This window comes from Dermacentor silvarum, chromosome 4 (genome assembly GCF_013339745.2).
Source record: "Dermacentor silvarum isolate Dsil-2018 chromosome 4, BIME_Dsil_1.4, whole genome shotgun sequence".
NCBI lineage: Eukaryota > Metazoa > Arthropoda > Arachnida > Ixodida > Ixodidae > Dermacentor > Dermacentor silvarum.
Genome location: NC_051157.2, coordinates 74,347,547 through 74,364,376, shown reverse-complemented (window position 1 = coordinate 74,364,376; position 16,830 = coordinate 74,347,547). Strand labels below are relative to the sequence as shown.

Sequence of the window (16,830 nt, the reverse complement as noted above, 5' to 3'; positions counted from 1 at the left end):
CGGCAGTGCATGCTTATGCATACACATACTATATTAATACATTGTTTAACAAGACGTCATACGCTGTGGCATCATTGGTAATCACCTCACCGATGACGCTGCCCGACCTGGCAAGGCTGGAGCACCGACACTCCTCATACCTTTATCGAGAGTAGAGCTGCAAGAGAGCTTCGCAATCTCGTTCACACCATCACGCTGAGTTACTGGCATACTCCGCAGAACTCTAACCGTCGATTATACAGCCTCGACCCATCACTGGAACTGAAGTTACCAAAAAAAGCCTTTCACGACGTGACGCGACACTGCTGTGCCGGCTGTGAGCATAGCCTTCACTAATTACTACAACCATCGTATTGGAATGGCGGACATGTGCGCCAAGTGCAAGTGTAAAGAGACCATTGAACATCTTCTGTGCCACTGTTCTCGCTTCGACATGCAACGCCAGACTCTCCAGTGTGCCTTGAACAGACTGGACGATAGACCATTTACAGAAGCAAAGGTCTTGGGAGCCTGGCCTCACAGCTCATCAGTCCAGAAAGCCATTCGAGCTCTCCTGCAGTACCTGAAGGCGACAGACTTGTGTGCCAGACTGTAGACATGCTGCACCTAGCTTAGTGCATGTGAAAGTGCGATCAATACTCGTGTCTTCTCTCTCTTTCGCTCTCCCCTCCACCTCCCCACGTGTAGGGTAGCAAACTGGACAAAGTCTGGTTAATCTCCCTGCTTTTCCTTCCTCCATTCTCTCTCTCCGAACAAGACGTCATAATGCATTAGTCATGCGCTCGTTCAGCACTCGGGCGAAATCAGTTTTGGTTCAGTTGATGCAGCTGTGCTGACTCATTTGAGAAGGAAGACTTAGTCTTCTTCTTCTTTCTGGGGTTTTACGTGCCAAAACCTAGTTATGATTATGAGGCACACCGTAGTGGAGAGCTCCGGATTAATTTTGACCACCTGGGCTTCTTTAACGTGCACTACAACGCAAGCACACGGGCGTTTTTGCATTTCATCTCCATCGAAATGCGGCCGCCGCGGCCGCGTCTGACCAGTCGTAAGCGTACACGTTGAAGTGGGCAAGAATTTCAGTGCTTCTCAGGCGTCGCTCAATGTCTCCGCGGCGCCGTCACACATTCGCGAACGCCAGATTTCAGCGATGCCAAAGGTTAGAAAAACAGCGTTTCATTTCCTTTCTTTCTTTCTTTCTTTCTTTCTTTCTTTCTTTCTTTCTTTCTTTCTTTCTTTCTTTCTTTCTTTCTTTCTTTCTTTCTTTCTTTCTTTCTTTCTTTCTTTCTTTTTCGCGCCCCCTCTAGTGCTTTATTCCTTTCTTCTTCTGGGTCCGTATTCACAAAAGCGTTTTACGCTAGCATAGCTCGTAAGAGAAAATTACAACCCGCCGTGGTTGCTCAGTGGCTATGGTGTTGGGCTGCTGAGCACGAGGTCGCGGGATCAAATTCGGCCACGGCGGCCGCATTTTGATGGGGGCGAAATGCGAAAACACCCGTGTACTTAGATTTAGGTGCACGTTAAAGAACCCCAGGTGGTCCAAATTTCCGGAGTGCCCCCACTACGGCGTGCCTCGTAATCAGATCGTGGTTTTGGGGCGTAAAACCCCATAATTTAATTTAAGAGAAAATTACAGCCAATACCGATGCCGGACATATCATTAGCGAAACCAGTCGGTTAATGGCAAAGAGCTCTTACGAACGAAAAGCTTCGTGAATTCGGCCCCTACATTGTTCGTTCCTGCTTCAGGACATTGCGTGAATCAGATATTATTCGAGCATAAAAGAACGTTTACCGGTGGAACATCGACTAACCTTTTGATGAACTGTCGCGATTGCAATTGTACTCGTAACTTAGCAGACAGTGAAGTTCTGTTCAGAAAGAATGAAGAAGCGAGCCTTATGGCGAAAGCGTGGTGTGCCGATAATAGCGGTAACACCTGCGTATGTTGGCCCTCGACTACATTGCTTAAAGAGGAATTGTCATGACTAAAGCGTTATCTTTTGCTAGTGAGCGGAGGATGCGCCGATGTGTTTCGCGTCTTCCTTCTTTGTCTGCCACAGAGGAAACCCTTCAGTCGATAGTTGGCGTTTGTGTTGTCCTATACTCGCTCTTCTTGCGTGCGTGTGTTGCACCGCCGCCCACTCCGTACCGCATGGATCCCTACTAACTTGCTCAGCTTTCTGTTTACTATCAATTCATCCAGAGTGCAGAGGCCAGCCTGTTCTTAATATATTAATGACATGATAGTTCCAACTTGTCTTTTTCTTTTCTTGCATTGAATGAAGGTTGAAGTCTCTTAGAGGAAAAAAAAAATACTGGCAAGCGCCCACTGTGCCTTGAATAATTTACTACTATACTTGTTTCTATGAACGAGTTTCGGTGTCAGTACCCAGTAGGTGTATGCGTCATGACGTCATGATAAATTAGCTTGCTCCGTACCTGCAATCGATGCGGCTGCCAGACGCGAGGCGTCTGAATAATGTCGGTGACGCCCGGTCCGGCATTTCGAGGCAACTCGTGCTATTGTCAGAATTCCTAACAAGGGGGACATCCATTGACCACTGATCGGTTTACATTCCTCAATCACAGTTTGTGCACTTAGGTACTTAAGTGATTGATTTAAAGTACTTTTGTTGAAAGTGCCGGCGGGCGGCACAGGGACGTCGCGGAGGAAGAGGGTGTTGACATGCTGCGCTTGGTGCACTCGATCCTCCCAGGATGGCATGTTGCTCGAGGTCCGAGTCAGTCGATGTCTGGTCCGTTGTGCTGAGGCTGGGCCCGATCAGAAAACGAGTTAATCAGTCGCTCCCCTCTCCCCTTCTCAAGGCCGTTCTGAGCACGCCGCTTTGCGTCACATATTTGGCAAATAAAATAAATGTTATATATTTTGTTACTTAAAATCGTTATTTGCGATTACCGCACGTTTTTAACAGCGGAGCTGTTTAAGCCTACCGTCAGTCCGTGAAGCGTCTACAAAAAAACCTCGCTGAACGATGACATCATCACGCGTTGCCTAGCAACCACCTCGCGGAGCGGCGTGTGCTTCGCCTCTTCTCCGTGCCTTGACATGGGACGTTAAGAAGAGGAGAGCGCGCGCTATGCTCGGGGGAGAGAAAGAGAAAATGAGAGCGAGAGAGAGAGAGAAAGAAATTGTAGCAGCACCAACGAGTCAACGCGCAAAGCTGCTGCCCACGCCGTTCGCGTTTTCCCCGCGTTCGCGTCGAACGCGTGCGGTGTCCGTGACTGCAGCCGGCGCCTCTGGCGGCGTCTCGGCAGGTATCGACCAGACACGTTCCGGCAAGTGTGGAGGCGCAGCTTCGCCGTGACGTCACTGGGGAGATAAAGCTCGGTTGACTCTGTGGCGAGTACATGTACCCTTGACATGGGACGACCAAAGAAGATCCGGACACCCGAAGAAGAAGCCGCTCATCTTGAAGCGCGTCGCGCGGCCAAGCGAGAATCTGCGCGTTGGCGGCGAGCCGATTCGGAATACCGTGCTTAGCAGCACTTAGCATTTCCTAGTAAAATTAAGACAAGCCTAGTAAAGCCTCGAAGAAGCTAGGTCGATCACCAGCTCCGCTGTTTACTCAAGCCTTGCACCACTAGTGCAAGCTGCCCACGTTCTTTTTTGTTGCGTCCTCCCAGTGGCGCACCCATGAGGGGAAGGGGGTTCTACACCCCCCCCCCCTCCTCCCCCTGAGGCCGAGTTAACCACCCTCCACGCGTCCAGCGCCACCAGTCCAACGTGCACCTTCAGTGCTCTGGTTGCATTGTCATCACAATTCAGGAAGTGGCTTGAGATCGAATTTTCCTGATTAACAAAAACACTCTATCATTGTCTTGTATTTATTCATTCCTCTTAAATTACTTTGAGTAAAACACTGTAGAAATAAACATCGTCCTCATCCTTGGTGTCATTAATATTATAATTATTAGGCATTTTATTTGCTGTTGGATTCCTCTGGCTACAGCACGGAAATTGCATATAATGCAAAGTGCTTGCTCCCCCGCCTCCACCCACAAAAATTTCCCCCCCCCCCCCCCCCCCCCCCCCAGGCAGAAATCCTGGGTGCGCTACTGCGTCCACCTCAACTATGAATTTAGGCAGAAAAAAACTATCTTTCCATCGAGTAATTCGAGACAGTCATCGCTGCACCACCTCACATGCGTGGCCGTGAGTCTGCCGCTCTGCACCACATCCCACCTATACAGCGCACTGGACCCATGTCACATATGCGTCCAGTTAACATCGGAGTCGTTAACAGGGAACACCAACCGGCCTTTTCTTCACTTTAGATGTTCACGTCGTAAGAAAGACAGCTCCTTGCCCTTCTGCACTTCGTGAAGGATACTGGTTTGTACGAATGCTTGGGACAGCGGAGATTCCTCTGCGACTGACTATGCGAATGATGACTTTATTATTTCTATTTTCTCTCCTTATCTATTCTTCCCCTTTCCCCCTCTCCAAGTGTAGGGTAGCCAACCGGGCACGTCTTTAGTTAACCTCCTTAACGTTCCCTCTACTTTCTCTCTCTTGGGCGAGAGAGAAAATACATACTTAAGCCTTCACCAATCAGGCCAATTCCAATTAACAGAAATAAGGAGGACCCTTTGTGAGTCATCTAAATAGAAGATCTTATGCAAACAGCTTATTCGCCCTGTAGAGAATCGATAGATAATATGAGCATGCCGTCTATAACGGAGAGGTGACGAGTTCCATAAAGCTCGTTATTCAGGTATTTCTTCAACCTTTTGTCTTCGTCCTTATACACCAGACTACACAATGAATAGACGGCAGTATGTAGTGTACCCATCAAAGTGCTTTCTTCTTAGGCTTACAGCGTGCTCAGTTGAGATGGTTGGTATGCGTATACATCTTGTTAAAGAGCATTTTTTGCAAGCTTTTTTTTAAATGCGAAGCATTTCTTGGCTAACATTTGCCACTTTGACAGTATCTATCTATCTATCTATCTATCTATCTATCTATCTATCTATCTATCTATCTATCTATCTATCTATCTATCTATCTATCTATCTATCTATCTATCTATCTATCTATCTATCTATCTATCTATCTATCTATCTATCTATCTATCTATCTATCTATCTATCTATCTATCTATCTATCTATCTATCTATCTATCTATCTATCTAGCCGCTTACGTCTTGGTGCACTCATGGTCGTTTCGTTAACTTGGTACTTAGCAAAATTGACCCAGTATGACAAGAGTGTAGACGAACGTAAATGATAGGTCATGACATAAATGACATGACATGCGTGTGAGGTAGGTTATGACAATGACCAAGCGAAAATAGATTAACACTCAAAAACCACTGAAATCGGATCGGACGTGGCTACAAAGTGAAGAAAGCACTAAAGGATGATGGTAGAAGTCATAGTCATGAGCATGACTCAGCGAAAATGACAATGACTGAGCGAAAAAAAGATTAACACTCAAAAGTCACTGAAATGGGTTCTGACGTGGGTACTAAGCGAAGGAAACACAAAAGGATGATGGTAGAAGTTATAGTCATGACCATGAATCAGCAAAAATGACAATGACTCAGCGAAAGAAGTTTAACACTCAAAAACCAATGTAAGGGGTTCGGATGTGGTACCAAGTGAAGGAAAAGGCTAAAGGTTGATGGTAGAAGTCATAGTCATGAGCATGACTGAGGCTTTCGCCTTAAAGGTCTCTTAGGTGTAAGCAAAGGGACACCTGAGGACTCGTGACATGATTTTCATGGCATGCGTGTCATGTAGGTCATGAAACAGCCACCTGCGTCTTGGTGCTCTCATGGTCGTTTCGTTAACATGGTAGGCTCCCCACACACTGCTTCGCATAACATCGATTCCCACAGGGCGTGGGATCTGCCGGCTTTTTTCTTTACGCTGTTAGTGTTGGGGCCGTCTGTTATTGGTCTCTGACGAAAATGCGTTCATGTATCCTCTACTGTTACTAAATACCAAGTCACCGGCAAGGCTAATAACGGCATTATATCGACAAAAAAAAAAAAAGCGACACCTTCGGGCAGCGGCGTTGATGGTGAAGTTCATGAAACTCACTTGCGAAGCAACGATGCGAAACGTGCTTTGTAAGCATCGCTCTAAGAAGAACGCTCTAACAAGAAAGGCAAAAGGTAATGTGCGCTCGGAGTACGATTACCGCAGAAATGTGACTTCCTTAGTAGATATTATCCCATCGAAGAAATGAAATTGTGTAAGTCGTGGGTTCGGGCTATCTAGTAACTCAAGGTAAGAGAATGAACAGCTCGAGCAAAAGACGAGGCCAGAGAAAACCACAGGACCAGCGCCTGCTGAAGAAACAAAATTTAACGTTACGCTGGTCTTGTCGTTTTCCTTTGTCCTTCGTCTTTTCCCTCGAGCTCTCAATTTGTTACCGGCGGAAGAGCTTCGTTCCTTCTAGAGTTCGCTGCAGAAAAAAAAAAGGCAAGGAATGCCAATCTTGATCGCAAATTAGGGGTTGTCCCTTTCCCTCGCTGCATACGCATGGTCGCGCGCCGTTGCACGCAACTAATCCAATCGGATGGAAGAAGGAGGCGGCCCGGCATGTGCTGGGCATATTTTTTTCGGCAGGATGTTCCTGCGGGCGTCCGTATACTATGTGCGGCCGCTGCAGTGGAATCGGCTCCCTCCTTTCTCGCAGGAGGAGGACCATCTGGGTCACCAGGAAGACGGCGAGGATACCACCACGCCGGGAGAGGGCGGCGGCGGCCGGAGGTGGTTCCGCGCTCCTCCTCGCCCGCCAAGAGTGAAAGTCTTCGCGGCACCTGCCGGTGCTAGTCGACCGGCGGCGGGGCTCGTCTTCCTTCCCGAGTCTACGACGACGGCGGCCGCCGCACGACGGCATCGCATCCCGCGGCGACGACGTCGACCACCGAGCAGCACAGGTGAGGAACACGCCGCTCCTCTTCTTGGGGAGCACTGGCGTGCTCACGTGACGGCGCGCGGTGCGCTTAGCGCTTAGTTTCGTCTAGGCATTCGTTTCGTCTTCATTGCATCCCATTGGAATTCTTTCTATCTGTGTGTTTTCTCAAAAATATAGGTAGGACATTAGGCAAAATAATAACAAGAGCTTGGTGGCACAACACACCACCCTGTTCCAAAGGGGAAGCTCATAGCATCCATCCATCCATCGGCTTCTCGAACTTGGGTTCTAGTGGTGTTACTTATACTAACGCCTGAAGCATGGAACAAGAAATGACCTGTAGCACAGAGTTTTATACTCAAGATACCAGAGGCAAATCTGCCGCTAGCATCTATATGGCCGCCGCTGGCGCAAGGGTTCTTAGTGTATTTGAATGGCGGGTAGTTTAGGAATTTGTCTAAACTTTGACTCTTTGGCCTGGAACAACCTTTTGACGACTTGTTTTTGGCTAATGTTAACTTCTCAATGTTGCTGTACCGGCAACCATTTGCCTCACTTACCAGGTAATTTCTACTAATGTACTGAGGTGGTAGTCTCGGGCAATAACGTTCGCGAATTTTCGCGAGACTCAGCTCACGAGGACCAATGAGCTTCTTTCTCGCGTTTGCCCGACCCTTGTGTGCACGCGCCTATAGTGCCAATTCTCGCAAATCTCGCTAAAGTTCAACTCACCGAAAGTGATCCTCCGAGAATACGTCCCTTGTTTTCATCACATTGATTATGCTGTCATCATCATCATCATCATCATCATCAGCCTATATTAATGTCCACTGCAGGACGAAGGCCTCTCCCTGCGCTCTCCAATTACCCCTGTCTTGCGCTAGCGTATTCCAACTTGCGCCTGCGAATTTCCTAACTTCATCATCCCACCTGGTTTTCTGCCGTCCTCGACTGCGCTTCCCTTCTCTTGGTATCCATTCTGTAGCCCTAATGGTCCACCGGATTATGCTGTATATACGTATAAATATTCCCTTAAGATATCTTGGCACCATGGATATTTATAGAATGCTTTTCTATTCACAAATATTACGAGTGTCACTGCCAAAACGCCATCCGGATCTAGCGGCAAGCATAATCAGAAGTGTTGAGACTTATTTGTGCTGTAACGAAGAAGAGGGCTTCGGTCAGTCAGGCGAATCGGCAGCACTTCAAGCAAGACGGTTCGCGCTGTTCGCAAGGTTGGACTACCGCAATGAGTCCGATCTCTACTGCCTTTCCTTACGCTGTAAATAAGTACCTTTACATATGGTGGAGGTGCGGGGTACGAAGCCTTTAATGCTGGACCTTCTAAGCCGAACTCTTCAACCAGTTTGGACCATGTTGTACGAAACGGCTCCGTTCGAAGCGCTGCCATTGCGCCTGGATGACCGGCACCTCATCTTCGCTTCGATGCATTCGAAATTACATAACATAATGAAATATTCGTCAACGTAAGACCTTCCATTGCTCCCCAAAGAAAGTGGTCCGGCTGGCACGCGACACAACTGAACCATAAGAAACAAAAGCGTCTGGGTCCACATTCCCAAAAAGCTCGAGATCTCACGCTAGAATTGATCGTAAGAGCGAATTCCAGCCATTTCTGATGTTGTTGGATTGGCGAAGGGAACCAACCAATGGCAAAGAGTACTTACGAACGAAAGGCTTTTTGGATTCGGCCTCTGCAGTTTACCTTCTCAACAAAGCCATGCCAAATCGTGAAAACTTCCGCGTGCTATTACTGCCATAGTGGTTGAACAAGCGGAGCGCCAGCTTTTCTCCCTATAGTAACGCTAATACGGACCTCTATAGCCTGGAGTTGCTCATTGAGAGTGTTCCTCCATAAATGTTGGCTCAAACCCTTGGTGTTTCAAGATCACTTCCGAGGATACAACTTTTGAGTTCGCGTTTATCGTGCACGCAGCGGAAGCGCATTTGCGCAGACAATGACAGACATCCGGTAAGCCTTATTTTCGTGCCGAGTAATTATCAAGCGCAGCGTCACGATGCCCTCGCGAGGTGTGCCGCTCTACACGAAGTCTCACGAAGTAAAAGTGTCCCCGAAAGGTGAATGTTCGAGAAGAATGCTTCCGGTATGGCAATACATGGGCGCAAACACATCCGCGGCGCTATTATTCGCGCTGGGTCCTGTAAAATACCATATAGTCGAACCGCAATCGAACGAAGCATTCCAATTAATCTACAAAACTCATGGCAATCGAACATTCCGGCACTTACGTTTGATGGACTTTCGATTAAGCGAACGCTTTCTCGATATCACTCAAAGTCGTTCAAGTGAAGTTTCACTGTATTTATAGGACGACGTGCTGTGCTGACCAAGATAAACAACGATAACCCGCTCTCCGGTAGAAACAGGTGCTAAGCTAATTTACATCCCACGCTTATCTCTGTCGGCTGGCTGGCCCAGTGAAACCCGTGTGTTATTTAGAGGAGGTGGCTCCAGGCTGGGAGAGAGCGGATCGACAGTATTATCGCTTGTACAGGTATGACATAAGTGGGAATCTATACGATCTATAGGTCAGAGAAATCTAGATGAGAAATCTCGCCAGCGTACGTTGTAGGACAAGTAGGCACGCACTGAGATAAGTAACGACGCCCCAATAGAGACTGACCCGAGGAGCTATCCTTTATCTTCTTGCACTGTCCTGTCTCTGGATTATCTCCGTTTTACATTGTGCACGTCGCTACTTAATTCACAGGCTCACGTTGAAATCGCTATTTATTTTGTCTGTCGTGGTGGCAATGTCGAGATTAAAAACAGAGAAAGTTGAGTGCGCGCGCGAAGACTTTGGAATCACATTGTACCATTTGAGAGAAGCACTGCTTCTCTCAAATGTGCTATAAATACGTCTTATTGACATATCGATCGTAAATTGAGTTATTAAGAAGTTTTATAATCAACAAAGTCCCTCGTATAAGTTACTCGATGAGGTACGTGGCCATTACTTCTACGAGAAATCCAAATTGTTAATTGAATAATTATTAAAAGTACGCTAATAAAATTTTAATTAATTTCTTTACGGCGCATATTTCAATCTATAAATTGTAGCTAGTGAGATTTCAAGGCATACCTACTTGGAACGAATTCTGAGGATGGCACTGGTTTCTAGATATGCACCGTCAAAGTTGCGGTAAAAATGCACTGTTGTTCCACTTACTTTTTAAATAAAACGGCTGTTTTAGACATTGAAGGCACAAAAGTAACTGGAGCGCCAATGCATTTCGTCGGACACATTGAAAATTATATACCGAAACTGGGGTAGGCCCGAGAATTCGTTCCAAGTGGATATGCCTTGCGAACTCACCGGATACAATTCGTAAATTGATATATATATATATATATATATATATATATATATATATATATGCCACAAAATAATTAATGAAACAGTTAATTAGCATAATTATGTTAGACATTCCATTCACATTTTGATTTCTCGCAGAAGTAATGGCCGCCTCATCGAATAACTTCGGTGAAGGGTTTGAATTGTGCTAAATGCCGCAGGCGATTTTTATAAATCTGGTACAGCTAAAAAAAGTCTCCCTGTATAGCTATGCTGATTGGGAATGTGTGCAACGTCGGACAAAATCCTGTGAGATCAGTGACTTCTCTTCCTAAAGCTATCATAGTTCCTTGTTCCGTGTGGCCTTAAGGCATGGTGTAAAAAACAGTTAACCGTACCATATATGGTTGATTGATCATGTCGTCTTCAACCATGCCATGTGATATATAGTTGACGGTGGCAAGGTCTCGCAGAGCATGAAGGTATTCTCAGGTACTCGCGGGCCATGTATGGTCCTTCGCATCAGTCTCTTGAACTCTCTTGAAGAAAATAATCAAGAACATCGTCTAATGCAACATTAACGATCTCAGACCCCTCTGAAAGGCTGCGACATTCCCTACAGCTTGGCGGAGCAGTGTCGAGCCCTGCCCAATGCTCGCGTCAGTCCCACCACGGGACAGCATATCTCCACTTACAGTTTGGTTTATTCCTTGCAACATGGATGGATGGATGCCTATTGGACTGGAGAACGACACAAGCTGCGTTCGACCATACTCCAGGATGCTCCCCACAGCACGTACTGCAGCGATGCCCTACAGACTGTCACCGACCCCACTACCCGTCGTCAGCCCCCGAAGATCGTTATAGCCAGGCGCCACAGAGACGTGGAAGCTATAAAATAAACTTCTTTCGTCAGTCATGTCAAAAAACTCTCCGTCCGGAGGACGAGGTTGAGGTTATTGTAGATGCAGCGCGCACCTCGACTTGCGTTTGCTGCCGACAATTGATCCGAACTCCATGCAGACAGCCAAAGGAGAGCAAGCTTCCCTACATCAGAACATCTACACACCTCTTCGTGAGTACATGGGCCAACGCTCACGGCGAACGTCTGCTTGGGATGAATACTGACGGGAAGGAAAATGTTCACGACTTGTCTCGCGCAACTTGTTCTCAATGAACAGTGCCTTTACTACCGCTTCTAGTACAATACCAGACACAGGGACGAGCACAGCGGCCAAGCACTCTCTCCGCAGAACAGCAAGCAACTGCACGTCCACCGGTCACGCGTGCCCACTCCCGCCACCTCCCACATACGATCAATCTCGCCTACTATGTCTTCTTTATCTGCCAGGCTCAAACTTGCCTACGTTCGCCTCAAGCGACGGAAGTGTACAGTAGCAGGCTGGAGCGTGCTAGCTCAAGCCGACCTCTCTGCATTCTTTCAAATAAATTCTCTCTCTTCGCTAAGGCATCTGCACTGGCTCGCGACAGCATAAGCCGCGGTCCGGTCCTCGAAAAGAAACGTGAGCGACTTGTATGGACTAGAACGAACGCCCACACATTGTTTAGCACACATGTACACACACGCATGAATGCAAACAACTGACGTGATTCCAGGCCGGTATAATGTCAGGACTATTTATGCTCGATTCTATTCCATTCTTACCAACAACCGTTCACGGCTGGCCAATCCCGGGGATAATGAGGGCGGAGCTAGCGCCGCTCAGACCATTTACGAAGCACGAAAAGGAAATAGCATTAGAATGGTAATCGCTACATTATGCCAGCCCCAGTTCTGACGTCCAGGATGGTGCCTGATACCTATATTTTTTAAATTACGCCTCAGTGTGATATCCCAAATACAAGTATCAAAAGTGTTCGCGTTTCCGGCCTGTCAGAGTGTCGCTGACTTCCGGCGTTGAGCTCTCCCAGGGATCGAGCTGGTCCGAGCTTTCAAAGGCACGTTGTCCAAAAATGAGCGCTGGAGCAAACGACTGACTTTGTTCAGGTGGTCGTGCGAGCGTCTTCTTGCTCATCCTTGATCAAATCACTTTCCTGAAAATGACAATAACGTAAAAAAACTGCATAACAGCGAGAGACTAACAGCTGTTCATGCTTAGCCCTCATCCTGTAATCGGTACAGCAGGAATCGTTTTTTAAAAAGCGGCTAGCGTATCTCGCCGTAGACCTCTTTCTAGGCATTCCCTACTCCTGCTTCTTCACCGTAAACAATGATTTCTACTTCGTCATCATACTCATCATCACACAGTGATTTGAACGGAAAGATGACATTGCAAGTGGTAAAATTCTTCAATATTGTCGAATTTCCCGTATCCTTAGCTGTGGGTGGCTCGCAGGAAGGCATTGCCCGCCCTGATTGGGCCAACACGCAGACATGGTGGAACTTGACAGTGTCCAGATAGGCATGCACTCTATCACCACCGTGAAAGACATTCACGGGTACAGGAGGCTAAATTGATGATAGTAAGGGGGTCATGCGACTTATGTGTAATGTTCCACGAAGATAAGTAAAAGCGAACTGAAACCTTCGGTTGCGGTGCTTTAGTCCATTCCTTACGAAAACAAACGTCAAAGAAAGAATGAAAACGGGATATTGAACAACTCTCACGCTCGGAATACTGGGAAGACATTGTTGTAAGAGGAACACTGACAACGCCATTGCCTTGAGAACTCGTGCGGTAAGCCGCATTGGAACGAGCCGCTTCTTCTTTGGGGACTAATTGCTTATTAGACCTTTACGACTATTTCAAGGCGCGGGTTTGGAAACGGTAATTGGAGTGTTTTGACAGATTGCTCCAGCTACTCCGAGAAGGAGGGAGACCATTGAACGTATGTCAGGTGCTGCCGGGCGTACATTTCATTACTGAACCCTTTGTCCGAGTGAACCACGGAGCGTAACAGCCTTGAAGATTGTCTTGTGGAGCGCGACCCTATATAGGGATGACGACGGCAAAGTTTGAGAGAAAATGTTTGACGACCCTGCACAAATATATCCTTAGTGAAAAAAAGAAGAAACTTAGCCTTCAAGAAGGTCTTCTTCAAGATAACCTCGATCAGTTTCCTTTTCACTCTAGTATTTTCGCGGACGCAACCCAGTTTAAAGAAGGCCGGAGTTGGAAGCTTTTCTACTCAACTTAACTGGTCCTTTGCTCTACGTTTGCCTAATTGTGCACCAATCTTTCTCAAAGAATTTCTAGCAAATATCATCAGCAATCTCAGGTTAATAATTACAAACACTCCCATTCTGTACTCATTTAACCTTTAAATAAGCGTTCGCCTCTACTCCGTATATTATACTGTTAGGCCTAACAGTATAAGTCCAAGTTACGTGGGTGCCAGGACATACTGTAATTTTACCAAATGAGCGCGCAGATTCTTTTGCACTGTCGTCACTCAACGATCCGGTTTTAAATGAACTTCTTAAATGTTCTTACACTACACGCGCACGATTTAAGCGTCTTTTATTTCTAAGGTACAATGAATAATCATCCCTCACTACCGATCGCCGACACCTATGATTTTCGTGGAGCACGAACTTTCAGACAATGCCTTCCTTGACAATGCGAGGCGACATTATCAAACTGACGCTGTAGACATTTTACTTCTTTTCCCCGGGAGGACTTGCCGCAAGGTCATATAGGGGATAAAATAAAATAAAATAAAATAAAATAAAAGCTTGTAACTAGGCAACGTGCAGGAACTGCAGTGATGTCTATGCAAACTCCTTCTCTGTCACACAATCGGTATAGTTTTCAAGTACATCTGCCGTCAGTCAAGCGCTTCTATAGAGAACCTAATTAAGTCTGATCGCCCGAGTTCTAGGGCACGGCCAAAGCAAGTGTCGAGCCTCTGACGTTGCCACAGGCGCTGAGCAATTTGGGGCACGTTCCTTGGTCGACATTTGTGAATCCTCAAGCCCAGGTAATGGATGGCGTAAGAGCCACTCCAGCCCGAAGCTTCCGAAGAGTACTTCCTGAGTCCGCGTAAGGTAACGGGGAAGGAAGGAGACACACGGAGGAACCAAGGCGCGTGTTTCCCGTCGGTGGTTTGATTTCAATGCTTGGTGGTGAGCGCGGGGATTCGACGGAAGGAATACGGGTGTCTCAGACGGAGGCTGGCGATCGAGCCAGTTGGTCTACCATGTGGTTGAGAAGATTCCGCGTCTTAATATTTACCTTCATAGATCTTGTCTTTCTGTGTCTAACCAGTCATTTTTAAGCGAAGCTTTATAGGCTCACAAGTTTCGGCGGCGGCGGCGGTGGTGGTGGTTGTGGTATGGTATGATGGCATGATAAAACTTCATTAAGGTCCCTCGGAACGCGCGTCAGCACGTAGCGAGCCGCTCCCACGTGGTGGTGGTGGTGTCACGCTGAAAAGTGGGCCGATCCTGGTGATAGTGCAGGAAGGGCCCAAGCTCAATGGCACATACGAAGGACAAAAAAGAAGGAAAGAGAGCGAGAAAGGAAGAAAGAAAGATACAGAGGAAGAGAGAGAAAGAAAGAGAGAGAGAGAGAGAGAGAAAGAAAGAACGAGAGACAGAAAGAAAGAAAATCACCACGAAGGTCAGAGAAAGAAAGAGAGAGAAAGGAAGAAAGAGAGATAGAAAGAGAGAAAGGATAGAAGAGAGAGAAAGAGAGAGATAAAGAAAGAAAATAACCACGAAGGTCAGATACACACACGACAAGCTTCCCTTACCCCCATTTTCTCGGCAGGGGAAGGGCTGGTGATTTTTTTTTTAACGAATCAAATACATTTGATCGTTTTTACATTGTTTAGCTTTCTTTGGGAACTAACCGCGATTACTTGCGTGTGTAACCGTTTTCGTGGGCCGATCCCGAAGGTAGTGAAGTCTAACACAGTGGTAAAATTCACACTGTGATACGTGGTCTCACCATAACACCATGCGGTGGTACCGCTTGTACCGGTGGTACCGGTTGGGAAGAGGAGCGTTCTCGCATTTTCCCCTCGTGACAGCTAGCTGCTTTAAATCCTGTCGTTCGAGACGCTGCACCTCTAGCTGCAGCTTCTTCTACCAGAGGTGGTCCCAGACACTGTGCGGGATACCGAACCGGTCCTTGAGGAAGTGACGCTCGATGTACCGGTTGGCTCCTGAGTACGGGTAAGGCACGGTGGTAAAGGGGGCGCCACCCATAAAACATAGTGCCAACATAGTGCAAGAAATAACCACCTCCCAATGCATGCCAAACGCATTCTTGGATAGCCACCGGGTTTGGTTCTTCATAAATGTTAATGCGATTATCATTCTTTGCCCACTTCAGACACTTTGAGTCTATCTATCTAGCCTCTTACGCCGACCCAGTGACCTAAGTTGTCTATCAGATCCATTGGTATATGACAGCGCGACAAACGAAACAGAGAAAAGAAAACCACAGGACGAGCGCTGTATTTCGTCTGTCGCGCTGTCATATACCAATGGAACCGTACCAACTATAGCCCAGCTTTCCACTTCGTTGTCTATTAGCGATGTCTATCGTGATCGTGATGCAGTCGTGGTCGCTCCGTCGTCGTCATTATAGCTTCGTCATTCGACTTTCGACATGTCGTCATGGTCACGCTGATGTCGGTATACCATAGTCATTACGTCGTAGTCGTCATACCGTATTTGTCGTTCTATAGACGTCATGTTCCTTCTTCGTCATTCCATTTTCGTCACTGCGTTGTCATACAGTCATCGTCATGCCGTAATGGTACTGGACGATGCTGGCGAGCCAGTATAGTAGCAAAGTGGGCTGATCCCTGAAACAGTGTCTGTCGCATATAGCCGAAGCAATAGAAATCTCAGAATGACCACTGCAGATTTTCAATTAAGGTGTCTGCAGCAAAAGAGTGTGTTGCTACATTACTTGAATGTTAATCGCATTAACTGAACAGTCATCGTGAGACGGGTTCTGCTGGAACGTTTGGAGACTGTTAAACAATTTCAGGATAGGACTTCGTGACAGTGAGGACACGGGTAAATTCAATGACCATTTTGCTAAGTATAAGAGCTTTTTCGGATTATTGATCTGCTGAAGTTATGAGCTGCAATGAAAATTTTCTAGCTTTAGTTGTTCTAAAGGCAACGCGCTTATGGACACATGGACTAACACAAAACATGCAAACACGAGCGCTGAACGGCAACTAAAGGTTTATTACTGCGTTTATGTTCATGCTTGAATATAAGCAAGCACAGGGGAAGTTGAAGGGGGCGGGGAGGGGGGGGGGGGCTGGGATAGGACAGTGGTCGAAGAAGCGCATCAGAGGGCATATTCATCATTCACCTCTTTGATGTGGATGCCTGGCTGGTTATCTTCCCTGCCATTACTTGAACCCCCCCCCCCCCCCCCTCTTTTTAAAATTTGTGCTCCTTATGTTCAGAGACTCACAGAAATCTAGATGCACTTCAAACATGCGAACATGGGAATAGCCTAGAATTTACCAAAAAATTTGTCTCGATTGGTAGGCTAATTCCGAAACTACAGACAGCGCTGCGCTTAACGCAGACGATGAAGGGAATGTGCCAGTCCTGTTTGCAAGTGTCCCTTTCTTCATCTGCGCTTTTACGCGTAACCCTT

The 16,830-nt window shown here is 47.0% G+C and overlaps 1 protein-coding gene across 1 annotated transcript in view; it reads left to right on the top strand.

Annotated features, from left to right (window-relative positions):
* The window catches only part of LOC119450239 (elongation of very long chain fatty acids protein 4), a 75,184-nt gene that overhangs the window by 14,895 nt on the left and 43,459 nt on the right, over positions 1 to 16,830 (top strand). Inside the window, exon 2 of the mRNA XM_037713622.2 lies at positions 6,672 to 6,915. The gene's annotated coding sequence lies outside the window, so the exon portion shown is untranslated. The remainder of the gene's footprint in view (positions 1 to 6,671; positions 6,916 to 16,830) is intronic.